Here is a 19,126-nt window from a genome sequence, read left to right as displayed (position 1 = left end):
AAATTTCCTTTGAAACAATGAAACCAACTTTGACTTTCTTCCCTGTGGGTTCTGTTTGCCCTCAAGGAGTTAAAATTTCATGTTTTCCTCCCAAACCTGATGAGTTGCCTTAACCTGCTAAGCTACCACAAACGTTAGATTGCCTTTGTCATGCGATTTTGAAGTCTGTAAACTACTGATTCTTCTAATCTTATGAAATTATTTTCCATTCTCTGTATCATTCCAGCTTGATGCAAAAAAGACAAATCTGCAGAAATTTGTTTCATAAGGCCAGTATTTCAGATGAGCCCCAGAATCATGGCTTATTGCAAATCTGTGGTTTACACTGCTGTAACAGTTGCATTAAATGAGTATTTGTTAGGATAAAGTAAACCTGACTGAATTTCTCTAAAGTACGTTTAGGACAGATAATCCAGCAGTGGTATGCTCTCCGTGCTACAGGGCTTGTATTGTTCAGTATCAGGCCATGAAAGAGCCTAGATTTGTATGTTCTACTCTTGACATGAAATAAAGTTAATCATAGACTGAGATTTCTTTGTTCAGTAAAACAGATTTTTTTTCTGGCCGGTTCAGTTCTACTTTATCTCACATTCCTACAGCCTGCAATACTCCTCTGTCCACAGAGCTCACTGTGCAGTGTAGCGCTAACGCAGTTGAACAGCTCACCTAGATACTGGCATAAATTCTCTAACCCAAGGACTGAGTCCATCAAGAGCCACCTGTTTTCTAGGTTTGGCCTTCTGTTTCCCAATCTGTGCAAGTTACCCTGCAGGATTTGTACTTTATTCGGGTTGTTTTGGTTTTCCTCATCTCCATGGCATCTCCAGTAAGGAGCATAATATCCAAAGATATCATTAAAAAGCCTTTTGTGCTCCAGGAGATATACAGGGTTTCTTGAATAACGCTCTGGAAACTTTGCATAAGAAACTACGTGAGTAAATATACTACCGCCCAGTAAAAGCCATGCTCCCTCTCCCAGGTAAATGGAAAGGTTAAGTCCACAAAGCCCTGCAGATTCTGGAGTCCTTCATCCTCAAAACTTCCTCATCACACAGCTCTCACAGCTCATTTTACAGAAGAAAAATTAAGCTTAAATTGGCAAAGACCCCATTCATTTATGCCAAGAAATTCCCACACAATTTGGAATTAATCAATAGCACAGAAATGCCCTCCCACCTACCACATGGATCCCAGTCTCCAAAAATCTGCAGTCTCTCTCTACGGTGGTACTTGAAACAAGGCTGTTTGCAGAACTGTCTTTACCCCCCTCCCATGCCACCTTCCCACACAGAGAGATCTTTTGCTACTTTCCTCCCATGGAAAAAAAATAGCACACCTGGAAAAACCTGATTTGAGAAAATCTTCTCCTCTTTGAGCCAATACACTTTTCTCCCACTAAAACATCTATTTCTAGTCCAGCAGAAAGCAACACAAACAAGACAGCACTCCTGTCAATGAGCCCTTTTGAAAGGCCTGGTAACAAAGGCATGCCTGAAACAGAGTCTGCGCTTCACCTTTCTTCTTTCTCCAGGCATTTATTTTGCTTTCCAGGAGGCCTGAAGATCTCTATATGGAAGCAAAGATTGCAATTAATTGCCACAAAGCTTTCCGTGAATGGCCTTTTTGAGGCATCCAGGTGAGATGCCTGGAAGACTAAGGTGTTTGTTATTCACAGCGTGCAATTACCCAGCTCCCATTATACTTTAGAGCTTTTGCCCCCTCCCTTCTTGCAGGATTTCCCCATATAAAGAGGCTGTAGGTGCTTTACCTCTGAGTTACCTTCGTTTTTTTTGCCGTATTTCCTTGTTTGTGTTACAGCAGCATCTACAGGCACCAGATGCGATAAAGGCCTCATTACTCTGGCTGTCACAGAGACACCTAATAAGACATACCCTATTTAAACATTTATAGATTACCTAGAGAGCTCCAAACTGGATCCAGACTTCTGGCACCTGCTTACTTTAGGGAGAATATAGAAGCATAACCCAATCCCATCTTGCTTATTAGTAAAGAATATACTATCCCTGAGAAATAAATGCTCTGGGTTTTAATCCCTTTGGATTCAGGTGGCACTTAACCTCCACGTTAAGAGGTACCTGAAATCTTAAGTGATGGGTGACATCATGAGGTTACTGCACAATGTGTGGTGGCCACTGCCTCATGTTGCTTTGATAGCAGTGGGCTCTGGTGTCTGCCCTGCGCATGAGGTGGGCTCAGAGCTCACCCAGAGCAGTTGCGACTCTTCAAGGTCAAGGAAACACTAGGTTTGTGAACGTTAAGTTCCTTTCAACAACGTGTCTGTCAAACTGCGTTGCCCAGACCGAAGGTTACCTGCCATAAGCACGCTGCTGTGAAGCCCGGCAACAGGACTTTAGACAGCTACACAGATTTTGCAGGGCAAAACCTTATACATAATAGGCACTAGTATCCCACACAGCTAGGTAGGCTTTTGTGAGTTGTTCTGCCATGATGTGGCACTTAAAATCACAGAAATCACAGAATCATTTAGGTTGGAAAAGACCCTTGGGATCATCAAGTCCAACCATCAACTCCACTCTACAAAGTTCTCCCTTACACCGTATCCCTTAACACCACATCTAAACGAGTCTTAAACACATCCAGGGATGGTGACTCCACCACCTCCCTGGGCAGCCTATTCCAGTGTCTGACCACTCTGTGAAGAATTTTTTCCTAGTGTCCAGCCTAAACCTACCCTGTTGCAGCTTGAAGCCATTCCCTCTTGTTCTATCGCTAACTACCTGTGAGCCACTTGTCCACTGTGGGAGCTGGGCTGGAGCTGTGTTCCGCAGACCACTCCTGCAGCCCACCCACCGCTGGGGCAATGGAGATCACGGGCAGGCAGCACCAGCAGGGAAGCCACAAACAAACTGCTGGGTGTTAGTTAGGCCTCTTAATCACAAAGCTGTCCTCCCCAATCATTGCTCCACCCAAAACAGGCAGCTAATTGCCCTAATATTAATGTTTGCACCCTGTTTCCTTATTATTAGGCTTAGCCTATGGAGACATCCTTTCCCTAAGCCCTAGTTCCCAAGTTTTCACACTTCCTTCATGTCTGTAAAACTTTCTACTATCTGAAAAAGTAATAAATGAAAAAAAAAATAATCAGTGAATCTTTCAAAATAGCTTGATCTAGCCAAGCTTTGTTTCTTCTGTACAACATTACATGCAACATATTCCAACATATTCCTTTCCAGAAGGAACAACAGTGATGAGTTTGCACTCCCCTCTTCCCGCACAGGCTGCAGCAGGGCTGGTGTTTTAAGACAATGTCACAACAGCACAGGCATTGCAAACTGAACAGCAGGCTTGTTTTGCAAACTCCCTGGTTGTTCTCTGACTATTAAACACCACGTGAATATGCAGACTCCTTTGTTAGAGGAAGAAAGGACAAAATTAGCAGCGAGCTGCTTCTCTGTCCTCTCACCTCTGGGGAAAACCTCTACCACCCACTTCTAGGGGCCACCAGATGCTGCTCTCAGAGCCAGTGCCCAAGGGGACACCTTCAAGGCACCCTCAACTCCAGCTGTCTTAGGACAATGCAATGGTTTCAGCAGGTGTCAAGGCCTCTGGTTCACAGGCTCTCATTTTATAGGCTCAGATTAAGCTCTAGCCACAGCAGAGTGAGGGGTTTTTTTTCCAGGACTTTTGTTCATTGTGAATCTTCAAATTCAGGACTTTTTGTCCTTTTGAATACATACAGCACAGCACAAGGAATAGGTGAGAAAAGGGCCATCTCTGGTCAGCATTTCAGCATCACAGAAATTTAGTTGTAACATGAAAATACACTGCAAGTCACTCGTGTCACTTTTGCTGCAAGAAAGTTTTTGCTACAGAGAAAATAAATACATCAGCTTGATACATTTAAAGGATTTCAAGAAGCAATATGCCAGATAGCACAGTGTGAAAAAGACTTCTTTTCTGTAAAGTACAAAATATCTTATTCTTCCAGACCCCTTCCTCACCTCATCACAATGAGCCATCTAGACTGAAACTTGATGAGATAGCAGAAGGGTTAGGAAAGCATCAGCTACGTTTTTATGCAGATTCGCCAGTCCGTCCTAGCTGACATGAATTCTGGTGTGTTTTTGACATGAACAAGGCAGGATTTGATAGAATCTAGCAGATATCTGGGTCTCCATCAGCAACTCTACCACTTCCCTGTCGCTTCACCATCTCATCTTACCAGCATTGTGATCCAACCCGGGAAAGGAACTCTGTTCTTTGGAAATCAAACTGGCAGCCTGACAAGTAACACAAAGACTAAGCCCTGATGTTTTTTCCAGGGGTACAAGAACCTCAAAGCTCTCTCAGATAGGGAAAGATCACCACAAAGATCATTCTATAAAGTTAAAGGGGAAATGTTTTTGTCATGGAGAATTTTAAAAAGAAACCACAAACAAAAATGTGTGTTTTGTCAACTGGAACAAAGCTATATTTTTTGTGTCTTCTGTAAACCAAACTTGCAATTCCCCATTCATCCTTATTACTACATGCTGTTTGAAAAAAATATATACAATAAATCCGAATGTCTCGAGATGTTAAAATGTTGTGGAGTGTGTATGGTGAGTCACCACAACAAAAGACCTAGAACACTGCAGTGCAAGGGACAGCACAGACCCTTGCGGCGTCCAGTTTCCCCAGTCCATACAGATGGCCCTGCCACTTGGACCTGAGAAACAACTTAAACAGTTGAGGGGAAACAAGTCCTTATTATTGGTTATAATACTAATTTTTAGTTCCCATAGATCACTTAGGCCCTCAATTAAAGGTGATTTGTAAAAAGAAAAGCACTGCATCAATATTGGCTTTGGGATGTGTAATGAAAGTCCAGGATTTTCATTTTAATTGATTTTAACATTAAAACATTAGATTTTGTCACAGATGAGGAATGATCCATTCTGAGAATTAAATCACATGACTGAAGAACTGATACCGGTCATATTTGATTACATTGCAGGAAAAGAAAGTTTTTGCTATAGAATTAACCATCCTGAGCAACTCCAAAATTTAGGCAAAACTCATTCAAAACGCGATACACAGCATTTGTTAGTGTAAAATCAAAAGGAACACTGATTGACAATAACCTATGCATTCTCTGCTTAAAATCCCAGGAATATGTACAAATGATGCCAGTTAGTTAAGTTAAACCTACAACAGAAAAATAAATACCTGAATTGGAGACCTTTTTCTTCACAGGTCAAAGACTGCAGACAGTGAGGATGCCTCTCACCATTTAAAACTAACCCTTTGGTTTCAATCCTGTATATGCAGCTTGCAAGTAAATACCAACACCTAGCAAAACCCAAGGAAGCTGGTCTCACACCAGGGCACTGCAGGGGTCTCTTGGCACAGGGGATGCAAGAATCCAGCCTGTATTAAATGCTGCAATGGCACTGCTTCAGCTGCAAAGCCACTGCTTCAAGCAGCTCATGGAAAGACCAGTGTGTACTACACACACAGCTCTAAAAAAAATGTGTCGTGTTGCACTGGCATACTTATACTGAAGCAATTTCATGCATAAGAATGATGCACTGATTTAAAATTGGTTTATCTTGATTAGTTTACTCTTGCTTCACAACAGTGCTGTTTCTGTGGGCAAACAAGGCTTCAGTCTTAAGCGGATGCTTGGACTGTCAGTCTCATAGGATTAGCAATTTTAAATTAAGAAATAGGTTGCAAGAAAAAGTAATTTCATGCTTTGAAAAGAACCTTCATTTATTTCAAAGTCTTGGAACCTAGAACCATCACTCCATAATCTCATCCAAATGTTGATGCCGTCAATACATTTTAAAGCGGCTTTTAATTAAGTTAAATAAAGAAAACAGATGCTGCTGAAGAAATATCCAGTAAGAATTTCTATTTCTAGCTAAAACTGCTTTAAATGCATAACCAGTTCTGCTAACTGTGGGATGTGATGCGCACAGCTGAGTTTATAGGTGTTTAGTGAGAGTTTTTTGCCATTTAATAAGTCACTGTGAGCAGTCAGCACAAAGATAACAATATAAATATAGAAGAGTGGGCCTATAACCTCTACTTCTTCTAATTAAAAAGTGTATAAATGGCATAAATCATAGCCAGTAGCATTTCCTCTGGGCTGCAACAGAGTTTACTTTCCTCCTAAAAAGTTTTATCTGCCCAAATCAAAGTCTTTTTTCCATTTTCTTAGCTCAGATGAGCATATACACAAGACAACCATTCAGCGAACATTTTCTATATTTAAATTCTGTCAATTAATGGTGCTGTAACTCAAGGTCATAACATGATGGTAAGGAAGTTAAATTGGATCAGTGTGGAAAACTGTAGCAGAGAGAGAAGAAATAAAAATTAGGTCAGTCTAATTGAATTGCAGCAGCTTGTCTGAAAAGCACTTTTGCTACCCGCTTTGAAAGGGCATTAGAGACCACATTAGGGAAATGTTTTCATTTTCAAAATCTTTATCTTCGCTACTGCCTTCTTTGCTCAGAGGACTCACTGCTGATACATCTTCCCAAGCTTTTACTCGGATGGAGGATGAAAATATTGCTAGCATTAAAACTAGAACTTTCAAACAGAGCAGGAGAAGCTAGCTTCAGCAGGATTTTATATGCTTTTTAGGCCCTTACGGGCACATTAAGGTTTATCAAAACCACCTGTTTCTCACCCAGAGGAGCTACCCTACTGCAGTCTGGTCTTGGTCTGTTTCGTGCAGCATGCTGCCTGCACAGAAAGCAGAAGGAGAAAAGGGTAGAGCTGTTGACTACTTTGGCAATGGGGCTTTCTGGCCTCCGGGGACAGCTTTAGACCTCCCTCACACAAGTTGAGCAACTTCAGGAAGAGCAGGAAGCCTCGTACTAACACTTCACCTCGCTGATAACAGCTCCAGCCTTGGCTCTCCAGCACTCAGTGCTCCGGGCGAGATGCAGATACCAGGAAGCGGTCAGCCAAACTTCATGCTGTAGCTGCAACTATTTCATAACAAATTGCAAAATAAATGTATGTGTCATTTTGTGCATGTATTGGTTACATTGATTACTGATGTAAGATGAGCTGCATAAGTGTACGCCAACTAAAAAAATAAGGGTCCATCCATTTGTTCCACTCAATATCATAGCAAGAGGATACCTGGTTCCACCTTCTCAACAAAAACTCATTTTCAAAAGGAGGATGTACCCTACCAAAAGCAGGAGAAAGAAGCAGCAGCAGCTGCTGCTGCGACTCACTTATCTTTCTGACTAGAGGAATATACACTATTGTAAACTAACTTTGATAGTGTAGGGCTTTCTACACACTAACCACAGAAAACAGGGAAAAAAAGTATATATATATATATATACATATGCACATAACAAAAGTGATAGGGAAAACCCCCTTCCAAGCCAGTGTTTGCTAGCACTGAATATTCAAAATGTCATCTGAAGCACCTCTATTCCACATCAGTTCTTTTTTTAATTGTGGCAGTGTAATATTCACACAATTACGAACTATAATGAACAAGTCCCACTCTGAAGTTGCGGCCTTAAGGGCTGTATATGTTACCCAAATATATAAGTGAATGCTAAGCACCCTGGGATTCTTTCAAACACAAACCTACGTAATGACTATTATTTCAAATGTTGCAATAGAAGAGTCCTGGTCAACTAATTATAGCTCAGAACATTTTGCTACTATGTCTACTCAAAATGAAAAGAAATACCATTTCTCAAAGTTCCACAATTTTCATTGCCTTCAGCAAAATACATTTCTTACCTCTATTAGCACAGTCTTTACTATTAAGCCATTTTTATAAGTTAGTTTTTGACTGAAACTCTAATCTTCTGACAGGATTATAGACATAATGTGTTTCCTTAAGGGATTTTTCTCCTTATAGAATCAATCTGCAATCTTCTCACTGTCTAAATTATAGCTCATGACTTAATGTAGTCCATTTCCGCATCCTCAAAAACGTGAATGGAGGGAAATCCCATTTCTACAGGTGACTCCAGATGGCTCTTTGTAACACACTGTCATAAGCTCTTCTGTTGGCAGTCTTCAGAAACATTCATAATTTCAAAACCAGCTAAATCAGATGTTGCTCTGTCACCATTGCCTGAAAATAGGCAGAGACTGAGATGACCAGGTATCTGGGAATACCACTGACAGAGCCAGGTCCTAAGCAAGATAGCTGCAACCCAGATAAAAGCTGGCAAGACTGGCTAATATCATGGATACATTTGCATCAGGTAGTGCATGCCACATCAGACAGTTTTAATGAAAGAGTAGAAAGCCGTCCAGCACACACACAATCTTCCCTTCCCCTCCATCAGTAAATACATGATTTGGTGTAAGAATATAGACAACACAAGCTCCCTGGTAAGTCCAAGCAAGGAAAAGAGCCATAGCAGGTCTGCAGAGAGGGAGCAGAGCATCAGGGAAATAGTGATGGGTCAGGCTTACAGTATGTCCTTGGCTCTTACCTCTTACTGTTAGGTGACACCATGGCATTACAGCCAGGCACCGGGCCTCAGTGTTTTCCAGTACACCCTCTTTACTTTGAGGGTGGCAGAGCCCTGGAACAGGCTGCCCAGAGAGGTGCTGGAGTCTCCAACTCTGGACACATTCAAAACCCACTTGGATGCATTCCTGTGTAACCTGCTCTAGGTGACCCTGCTCTGGCAGGGGGGTTGGACTAGATGATCTCCAGAGGTCCCTTCCAAACCCGATAATTCTATGATTCTACAGGAAAAAAGGCCAAAAACAAGCCTTTCCCCCACTGCATCCCCATGAAGCTCCTGACAATGCAGAGGCAGGTTGAACAGCTAAAAGCAGGGCATGACTTGTACATTAAGTCCCTGCCTCTAATTTGTCAGACCCTTCAGCAATCAAGCAATAAAACAACACAGAGCCAAGTCTAACACTCAAGTATGAGTGATTCAAAGTCCAGCTTTGACCAAGCTTAAGGACCACACAAGTTTCTTCCCGTTGGAGGAAGGCCCACTGCCATGAAGAAGTCATCGTAGAACATGCAGCAATGAAAGCTAAACTGCAACAAATTTCATTTTACATTAATATGTGCTATGACCCCTGCTAAAAGGAAAAGAAGAAACACAGCCTCTTCCACCTTCCCTGCGCTGAAAATGGCCTTAGCCAGTACTGAGATAAGGCCAACAGCTGGGGATGATGATTTACTTCTTCAGCCATCACTACATAAGATGCCAGCGCGTGCAACACAGCCTTTACAGGAAGTTGTGCTGATGAAATCAGGCTGAAGAAGATTTTTTTTTTACATGATAAAATGCTGCCAGGTATAGCTTTAATAATAATTTAGGAAATTAAAAAAATCTTTTGATTAAAGCTTTTATATATAGATGAGAAAGCTAAACTATTTATTCTACAGTTAAATGAAAAAATGTTCTCTTACAACAAACACAAAGAGATAGTGCACCAGTCGCCCGGTGTCTGGCATTCTTTGTGAACGTTTCCCAGAATTACCGATGTCAGTGTCTGGCCAGTACAGTTATGTGTGCTTAAGTATTTAAACTTAGAAAAGAAGAAGCATTTTTTGACTGAAATTTGTTATGGATGTTCTTGTTTTGGCATGAATGTTTAAAAACCAAGGATCATGGATCTTGTCAGGATATGAGCATGACAGAGAAAGGAATAGAGGTCTGAGATTTTGCCTTATTAAAATATAGAATGGCTTGCACTCTTAACACTCACTCCGAATCTTAAATTCCAGATAGAAATTCATAAATGCACTCACCACAGGTCTGGTAACGTTGTTCTGAAATTCAGGAGCCCAGTTCTCCTTGAATCTCCAGTTAGGTCCTGCCCAAAAACTTTCTCTAAGCAAGAAACAACCCTCCCTCCCTCCCAAGAAAAAAAACTAGACCTGATACCGATAGTTCAGCATCACAGTGTTAAAGCAAAAACAAGGAGAGTGGATGCCGTTCTGCATCTAAAGTTTCCAAAACACTCTCATACCTGTAAGCAACACTGGGAATATAAAGCAACGTCCAACCATTTTTTCAGTATTTTTCAAGCTTATTTTTCAGTATTTGAGTAAAGCGTCACTGTTTTCCAATTTTCTTTACTCAGAGATTAACTCCACAACTCAGACATCCATGCTAACCAAAAAGACCTATCCATATAGAAGAGCTCAAATAACGTTCTGCGTAACTTTTTCTTCTAAAAAAAAAAGCTGCATTTCTCAATATCCATTTTTCAAAGTCCTCTAGCTGTCTAGACAGCAAAATCCTACACTGCATTGTGGACTAAAGGGAAAGTGTAACCATCTTGTTATATAGCATAAATACTGGGGAAATTCAATCAGATCAAAAAGGGACTAACGCAAAGAAAATTCTTCCTCCAGCATAACTAGTCTGGGCAATTGCTATAAATTTGTTACTGAGGGGAAGAGTGTAATGAGGTTTCCATAGCAAAAAACAAACACTATCCATCATCACAACAGTGAACATGACAAAATCAAATTCAAGTTTTAAAAAGTTAAAGGGTTTAGGAGACTGTAAGTCTTCAAACTCAGAGAGTTAAGCCATGTTTGATGTGAATGAATGTAAAAATTGCATAATACCAGCTCCCCACAGGGTGTTTGCACAACTTCTTCTGAGGTATCTGATGCTGAGTGCAGCACTGAACTCGGGTCTGATCCAGCCTCACAGTTTCTGTGTTTCTTTACACATAACAAGGTAGAATTAGAAATACAAGAAATATCAAACAATGCAGAGATTTCCTGTCCATTGCAGGCACTGTTTAAAAAAGAATAAGCTTTTTTCCTTTTTTTTTTTAAACAGAGTGGTGGGATAAATCTAGTTGAGGTTTTTTTTAATAATTAAATTCTCGATCATAGAAAACCGACAAAACACACACTGTCTGTTTTCCCCTAGAGTTTTCTGTAGCAGCCATTATTAATGCCTTTGTTGAGCAGAACTCGGGTGGAACCAAGAAACCAGGAGCTAACCTGCTGCTCCTTTGTGGCTCTGATCTGGGTGTCCAAAGAACAAGGATTTGTTGCAGTCATTGGCTCGCCACCTGCCTGAGGCATTCAACTGTGTCTAACACAATGATGCTGGAAAGCACTCATGAGTAAATACACAATAACATTTGTATGTTTACAGCATCTGTGAAAGGTGTGGGTAGGGCAATTTTTCTACCGTGTGTTTCCAGAGCAAGTCAAACCCATTAATTAAATTCATGCTCTTGTCCTGCTTCAAAAGGAAAAACAGAGCTGATTTATGGGCTGGTTTTGCTCACTGCCTCCCCTTAATTAATTTTTAAGCATCTTGGTAGGTTGATTTTTCAGATTCTGATCATAAGAAAGGCTGCATGTCCTCAACTCCTGCAAAGGAAGAAAAGGAAGCTGCTCCATGCAGAGTACTGTCAGATTGCCGTGGTTTCTCAGTGCTGGCTGAATAATCTCTGCAGGAATTGGGTATCTATCTGAACATCTCTGTGCCCAAGCAACCTTCAGGATGAAGCTGTAAAAGGTCCCACTCATAAGACATTTCTTATCTAGTCATTATTTTGCTTGTCCTGACAACAAAAACTTTAAAACAAGAAAGCAGTACCTGAGGAACAGTGTATTCTACTGTAACAAAAAATTCTCTTTTTAACACCAGAGCCAGGGAAATTGCCACAAATACCTTCTTCTCGAGGGAAGACAAATGTCTCTGTATTGCCATAGCACATAGCGATATATGCAAATAGCAATATACAGCAATACACCAGTATGTTATTTTCTTCTTCTAGGTTCTTTAAACAAGAGAGAGATTGCTGGCATTTTGGGCTGAAATCTGGAGGTAAGCAACCAGAACACATTTAACACCCAAGCTAAGAACAGGAAACTGTTACAGAAGTGAAAAGTTTTCGATGCTGAACTTTCACCCTAGGCTTTGGGAGATTTTTACCAATAAAGAACTATACAAACACAGACAGAGTATATTGACACTGCATCACCTGCCCAGCAGAGCCATATGCTGCTGTTGCAGACACTGTCAATAAAGATCAAAGCTTTCCATGAATTAATGAGCTGGAGGTTATACGCTTCATACCACACTGTAGACCCATATTGACCTCTACGGAGTGGAAGGTTGGGCCAGATGAACTCTGGAGCTCCCTTTCAATCGATTATTTTACTATTTTGTACAACACTTCATGAAACATAAGATACATTTATTTTGTTGTTATTAATAGTCTAGGCAGCAGAAAGCCTGCTAGGAACAAGGATACTACCATCTAAACTAGCTCACGATCAGTAGTTGCCAGGAAGAAACAGAAAGTGGCAGCACGGTCTACAACAGTGCTGGAGCAAACAGAACATAAAAATATCTCTTTCTGATAGTGATCCAAAGGGGCCTCACTAAAAGACAACAATAGCTAAGAACCTGTATCTAGACACAAACAGGCACGTGATAACAGGCTGCAAGATCAACTAAACAGACAGCACTATCCTAAGCTGACTTACCTAATGGAAAGGTGGTAATTCTCCAGGAATCTCCTGTACATATTTGAACATACCACTGCTTACAGTCCAACACACCAGCACTTTACACCATTTTCTATTTATGGCAAAATGAGCACAACTCAACTCACACAGGTGGTGACTGGAAGTTCAGCCCATGCACCCAGGAACTGGCAAGACCACAGAACTCTTTCAGATGATTACTACCTATTTTCAGCTGTGGATCAAGATCTCTCCTTTCATCAGCTTGTTTTTACCACTCAGGAAACAACCTGTGCCTTTTCAGTTACTGAAGAGGCTCTCAAATCAGGGACATTGGTCAGATCTCGAAGAATTGTTAAACAGTGTTCTTTCAAGTGGTAACAGGTGAATGGTATCTCAGTTACCTGCTTATGCTTTTCATATATAGTGACAGGTCTGATATTTACAAGTAGCATAATGACAAAATTCAAGAACTAGCATACCAATAAATACACAAAAAGTCTTGAAAACCTTTTTGAATTCAAGATCGATAGAACAACTAATCTCAATATGATTATATTTCTTAGGTGTTTTTCATAAAGAAAACTGACTTTTCATCTCTCTTCCTCCTCAGTTCCCCCAATAAATCAAGACAGTTATAGTTACATACATTTACATACATACTTCTCCTCATCCCTATAGAAACTAGGAGAGAAGCGTGCAGTTTTACAGTTGAAAAATTATTTCTTTACTCCAACATTCATAGAAGCAGTTTAAGAGTTTCAAATTCAGCTTTGATTTCACAAAGCTTCTCCATTACATGACAATGCAACAGAATCTTAAAGGCTTTGATTCTACTCCTAGCAAGGTCAATCACAGTTTTACCATCAACATGCAGTGGACCTATATTTTATACAGTATCCCTCATATAAAACGCATCTCAGCTTGCCTTGCGCAAAGAGCACATTAATACAACCATATGTAAACAATTATAATGAAACACATGGGAAGAAACACAAAGAATGCATGGAAATAAGAGGTTTGTTCCACTGAAATTTGAATTGAGATGAAGAGTTGAACTGATCAAAAAGACCCCAAAAAAGCCATTGGACAGCAGAGTTTGCAGCAGAGAAAGTATTTGAACAATACCACAAAAGCACATATGGGGCAGGGCCAAGGCTATTAGAGAAGGGAAGGAAACTGTGAGGAGAATGCAAACCTCAGGGCATAAATTAAAACAACTGTCAATAGCTGAACATTTTCTGAAACTGTTGGGACAGCATGGAGTTCTAATACTTTTGACCAACAAAGGAAAAGAAGTAATGTCTATAACCAACTGATCTTCAGACCAGCTTGGAAGACCAAGTTATGAATTTTGGGAAGAAAGAGTTAAACCCTGTATTGTCTGAGTAAAACTTGTGTTAGTTCTCTTTGATCCTTAGGGTGAAGGAGGCTCTTTTCTTATGAAAAGTGCTGGTCAGCTTCACACAATGTTATACAACAGAGAAACTGTGAACGGTGCTTCAAAAATTGAGGGTGGCAGCTCCTAATGGAGACAACAGGTGGATCAGAACGACAACTGTCCAGCCTGCGCAGAGAAAGCAGCATCCCACGCACACTTTGAGCAGAGGACAAATACAACTTTAAAAAACAAAAACCTAGAAAGAGATTCAACAGCAGTACTAGAAGGTAAATACAGAAATAACTGCTTAGTGTCCAAAAGGTTTATTTTATCCTGCACAAAACACACCCAGGTCTGAAGCACATCCAGGGTCTATGCCAAAGCAGGCCTAGGGTATTGCATTTAGATTTTTACTATATTACTTGAGATAGCATGTTTTTCAGCAACTAAATGAAATGGAAAATGCAAATAGGAGCTTCTGAGAGCCTAATGATTTTGTTTAAATTCCAGGTTATTTTGGAATGTGAAAACTACTTGCTGCTTGGATCCATGACAACCATGTAGATACTATTCACTCGCTTTAATGATCTACACCAACATGGTAAGCCATATTCCAAAGATTGGGTCTCAGGTCACTTGTAGTTGTCTCGTGCAACAAGTTGGAGTGACTGGGTATATAAGGCTTCATGCTTCTGTCTCAAAAAGCGTAATATAAAAAGCATTAAACAACATAAGCGAGCAGGATGTGGCAACATTCCTTGATTTACGAACACTGTTTTACACACCAGACAAATATTAAGTTTCCCAGAATATCTCAAAAGGGATGTTGCTAAGCAAAGATGATGGTAAAAAGAGTATTTAATTAAGATTTCTGAGTGTAATTTGCTGGGCTAACAGCAATGTTCCAAGCTATCACCAAGCAGAAGAGGAAAAAGCTCCAAGTACAATGAAAAGGGGATATTTTTAACTCTAGTTTAAGTACAAATATAGAATGGTTTATGCCTGATTCTGTCTGAGAGAGAAAATGAACTATTGGTTCAATTGAAAGCCAGCTTCTGCACATATTTTTCTGTTAAATATCCACTGTTTGAGACTGAGTTTTTGGCACTCGTTTCAACATTATAGGCAAACAGTTTCACTAATTCATTGCTTTTCCTTTTTCTTAAAGAAAAAACACACCATACTTTTTGGGCAAAAGCCAGTCACATGCATCAGAGAAGTTCACAGGGAAATCGGTTATCACTTGACATGATACAATGGTAAGCTTACAACTTACCAATAGCTATGACTCCAATCAGCTCTCCATTTTGACGTTTTCATTTTAAATTTCCAGGGAATTATAGAAACATATTTCCTAGAAGATTTAAAATAAACAAACAAAACCCAATTAGAAATTAAAAGAAAACCCTACAGCTAACCTACTACTTCAAAATTTGTTAAGCAGACAAAAGCAATTCACAGGAGATAAGAATGCACTGTAAAGTTTAGTTAAGCAGGCTACATCTCTTGCATTTGCAAAATAAAATCTGCATCCTTTCAACATGTGGCAAGAGGCCATCAATTTTATTTTTCATTTTACTTTCATTGTACACATAAATGTTTAGCCCATGGCTTACACAAAACAAAGAAGGACATCAAGACAGAGTTACACTGTAACATTAATTAGAGATTGGAACAAAAATTAAATGGAAGAATCTACCTGGTAATTAATAATGACAGCTATATCAAATAAGAACAGAATTAAGGTAAAAAGAGACACCAGATGACCCCAGTAAAAGGTTGCCTAAAAACAGGAAAACACAATGACTCATTCTTCATAAGCTTGATTATTTACTCCACCTAAAGTACTGACAGCACCTTTTAACAGATGCACAGAAACATTCTCAACTCTTTGCAACAGTATAATAAGATTGAATAGGGCTATAAATCTCCAAAATGCCCACACAAACATTAAGCTATGAGAAGGATATGAAATGGTAGCATACAGGACAGGTTAAGTGACTTGCTGTAGGGCAACAGAGCAATACAATGAATCAAGGGTTCCCAGGCTCTACTTAGCTATGAGTCACATCAGATATCGGGTGCATTCAATGCACTTCAATTTGCATTTAGTTTTCAGTCATATTTCAGGCTTTTAATCGAAAATCTTCCAAATATCTCCTATGGGTCAGACATCACGCATTGTTGTCTTCTTGACTTTGTAGGCCAACAGCAACCATGAAACTATACAGCCAAGGGTACTTTGAAACCTGAAAGCTAGCAGTGGAATTTTATAAGAACTTTTCAGAGTTTACCCATAAATTCTGAAAAGTATAATTGTAAGGAATATATATGCAAGGATAGTGTACCAAAACCAGCAGCAAGAGCAATGACCATGAAATTGCCTTGTACTGTTCCTCCCCATCCGTGCTACCTATGGATGCTGAATTCAGGAATGAACTGCCTTGGCATAGATCCTAGGAGAATTCTACTGAAAGGGATCTCAAGGCCAGTAAAAACCTCATTCTCTTACAAGAAAAGCCTTGCAGGTTTCAAGAATGGAGCAACCAAAACTCTACCTGGATTTGGGGCTTGTAATATAAGCTGCACCAAGACTTCTCAAGTTATTGTCACTCAAGCAGAGAGCTGCCAAGAATGAAAAAAAGCACATGGCCCAAACTCTAAAATTCACAGCAAAATACATTGCCCGTTTCACATAAATTAGCTCCACTTGGTAATTAATATTCATTACAGGTTTGCAAGCACACACAGGTCCACATGGGCATATGCCCACATTCTACTCACTACAAGAAACACAGAAAATATTAATATTTTTAAAGGACAAAAAGCACCTGCATTGTTTCATTCTAATTCTATCATTATTTCATGAATTTATCTGTGTCTCTAAATTCTTAATAGAAAACATTTTGCTGAATTTTCCATTTAGCCTGGAGCACACATATCTGAAAGAACAATAGCTTTAGCAATACCTAGAATATTATTGCAATGCCAGAGGCATTCCTTAAATTTCAAAGTTCGTGAAAATCTGAAGGAGAAATTTCTGACAAACATACAGACAAGGGCTCAGACAGGGCTCTGAGGAACCTGATCTAGTTGAAGATGTCCCTGCTCATTGCAGGGGAGGTTGGACTAGATGACCTTTAAAGGTCCCTTCCAACCCAAACTATTCTATGATTCTATGATACAGTAAAGGTAAAGTTCTACTTGATACTATAAATATTCTGGCTCCCAGCACAGAAAAAAAGAATTCCCATAATGCTGCACATTTGAAAATTTTCTGATTTTATTGTTGTTGTTTAAAGTACAAACACTTCACATGAGTCCTAATCCACTGTTGCAGGCAAGCTCATGCTCACTTTAAGCAGGTTAGCATTCCAGTTCAGCTCAAGGGGATGAGCATACTACTCAAGTGATTTGTTTGATCACTGTCTAAATTAAAAATTCACAATGGCACGAAAAGGAGGTTGTTATATTTCCACATTATTTGCAGTAGACAGCCTACACCCTGTGTGGGCACCTGAAGAAACCACTCGCAAAGTGTCGTTTTACTATTCCAGGATCAAGACATTTAAACCAAACCTTTCAAGCAGTCAATGGAGTACAATCTGAAAGGTAGGATTATTTTTTTTACATTTTTTTTATTCTACTTGTTTAGGTTTAAAACTTATTGGCCATCGTAAGTTTTAACTTCAATTGTAACTTCAGCACTCCACAACAGAGAACATGACGAGATTATTTTTCTCTCTGTGATACTCCACCATATTTTCTAATGATGATGCTTTGCTGCTATTAGCACTGGTAACAGAACAGGTTCTGAACTGTGTTTCTTTCCAACCCCTAATATTTCTGTTGTAACAAATAAAATCTTGCCAGTTTCCACTCTGAAGTTTAGAAAAAGATACACTGACTCATTCACTTAACACAGGTGAAAAATAGAAGGAGAAAATGGTACAGGAAGAACAAGCTAAGGCAAGGGCAGAAAGAAGGAGGGGGACTTGGGGAAGAAGAACAAATTGGAACACATAAAGACTGATCTGGCTGGAGAGGGAGAGCACACTGACTTCTAACGTTTCCCTTACAAAGAGCTGCAGGTTATTCCATTACACGGTCAAACGCAATATCCTGACAATTTTAAGAAAGCCCCTTGATCCATTTGTTGTTTGGTTTTGGTTGGGTTTTTTTTTACAGAAGAGAATCATTGACTCATATGATCTGCTTACAGCTTTATCCAATTTTCTTTGTATCAAGAAAGGCTGATGTCCTGAGCAGTAAAATACCACCACAATACCTGCCACTAGCAATATTTCGGATGATACAAACAAATCAGAAGCATTTGAAATATTTAGGGCAAGATGATTTTTGGGGACACAAAGCTAGAATTGAATACCACAGCTGAGATCACATATCCTACCCTGGCCTCAATCCTGCCTAAAGGCATATATGCAAAAAACTCCAATACCTATTTGAAGCAATCTCCATCGACATTCGAGCCTACTTTCAGAATCTTGCTCCCTGAAGTAAAAATGTATGGCATACTTAAAGGATAAAGGCCTTCTAAACTCCAGCAGTGTCTCTGCCCACTTCCAAAGACTCAACAGCGGAAAAAACCCGAACAAGCAAACAAAGAAGCACTGAGCCTATCCACAAAACTGATGTGCAAACAAAAAAAAGTTTCCAATAAGCTAGAATGGCAGAATTACATGAGTTAACTTGTACCACTTAGTGCACTTACACTTAATTGTTGTTTTCATAGGTTCTATTATTTTCTTACTTTAACTTACAAGAATTTTACAACTAAAACATATGTAGTCTCCACCTTCTCTCCTTTCCCGTCTTCCTCTGTTCACAAAGTGTTTCCCAGATCATGTCAATATTCAAAGTCTTTCAACAGCATTTTTTAAAGATTCTGCTATCTGTAGCCACCAAATCGCTGCAGAAGGCCAATAAATTGTTTCTGGGTTTTCACTGCTGAGCAGAACTCACAGGAAAATGCAAGAGGCAACAGCTTCCAGCAGATGAAGGATCAACGGAGAGCTCGATTCCATAGCAGTGTACAGTGTGTTGCTATGCTGCAAGCTAGTGGCAGCTATGTGACAGTGTACACGGCATAATCACATAACATAGCTGGGAACCAGTCTGGCTTCCCAAATTCTTCTCACAGACTAAATCCTGTAGCAGTAGGATTGTAGCCTTCATGCCCACTGTCTGATATTTTCCGTTTCCTAATGTCCCAAGCAGGATTTCTCATTGATATCAGCATCCATAAAACTGATACAATAAAAATTAAATTATTCCAGAAGGTTACAAAA

At 39.8% G+C, this 19,126-nt stretch overlaps 1 protein-coding gene across 3 annotated transcripts in view; it reads left to right on the top strand.

Moving 5' to 3' along the window:
- Positions 1-19,126, top strand: part of C5H4orf19 (chromosome 5 C4orf19 homolog) — a 45,789-nt gene that overhangs the window by 8,519 nt on the left and 18,144 nt on the right. For 2 of the 3 annotated variants that reach the window (XR_008466824.1, XM_054204172.1), the window contains exons 2-4: positions 11,743-11,792; positions 14,328-14,418; positions 17,375-17,429. The gene's annotated coding sequence lies outside the window, so the exon portion shown is untranslated. The remainder of the gene's footprint in view (positions 1-11,742; positions 11,793-14,327; positions 14,419-17,374; positions 17,430-19,126) is intronic. The other variant, XM_054204173.1, reaches the window with a different exon arrangement.

This window comes from Rissa tridactyla, chromosome 5, assembly GCF_028500815.1.
Source record: "Rissa tridactyla isolate bRisTri1 chromosome 5, bRisTri1.patW.cur.20221130, whole genome shotgun sequence".
Lineage (NCBI taxonomy): Eukaryota > Metazoa > Chordata > Aves > Charadriiformes > Laridae > Rissa > Rissa tridactyla.
The sequence above is the reverse complement of the archived record's forward strand: the minus strand, read 5'-3'. Positions and strand labels throughout refer to the sequence as shown.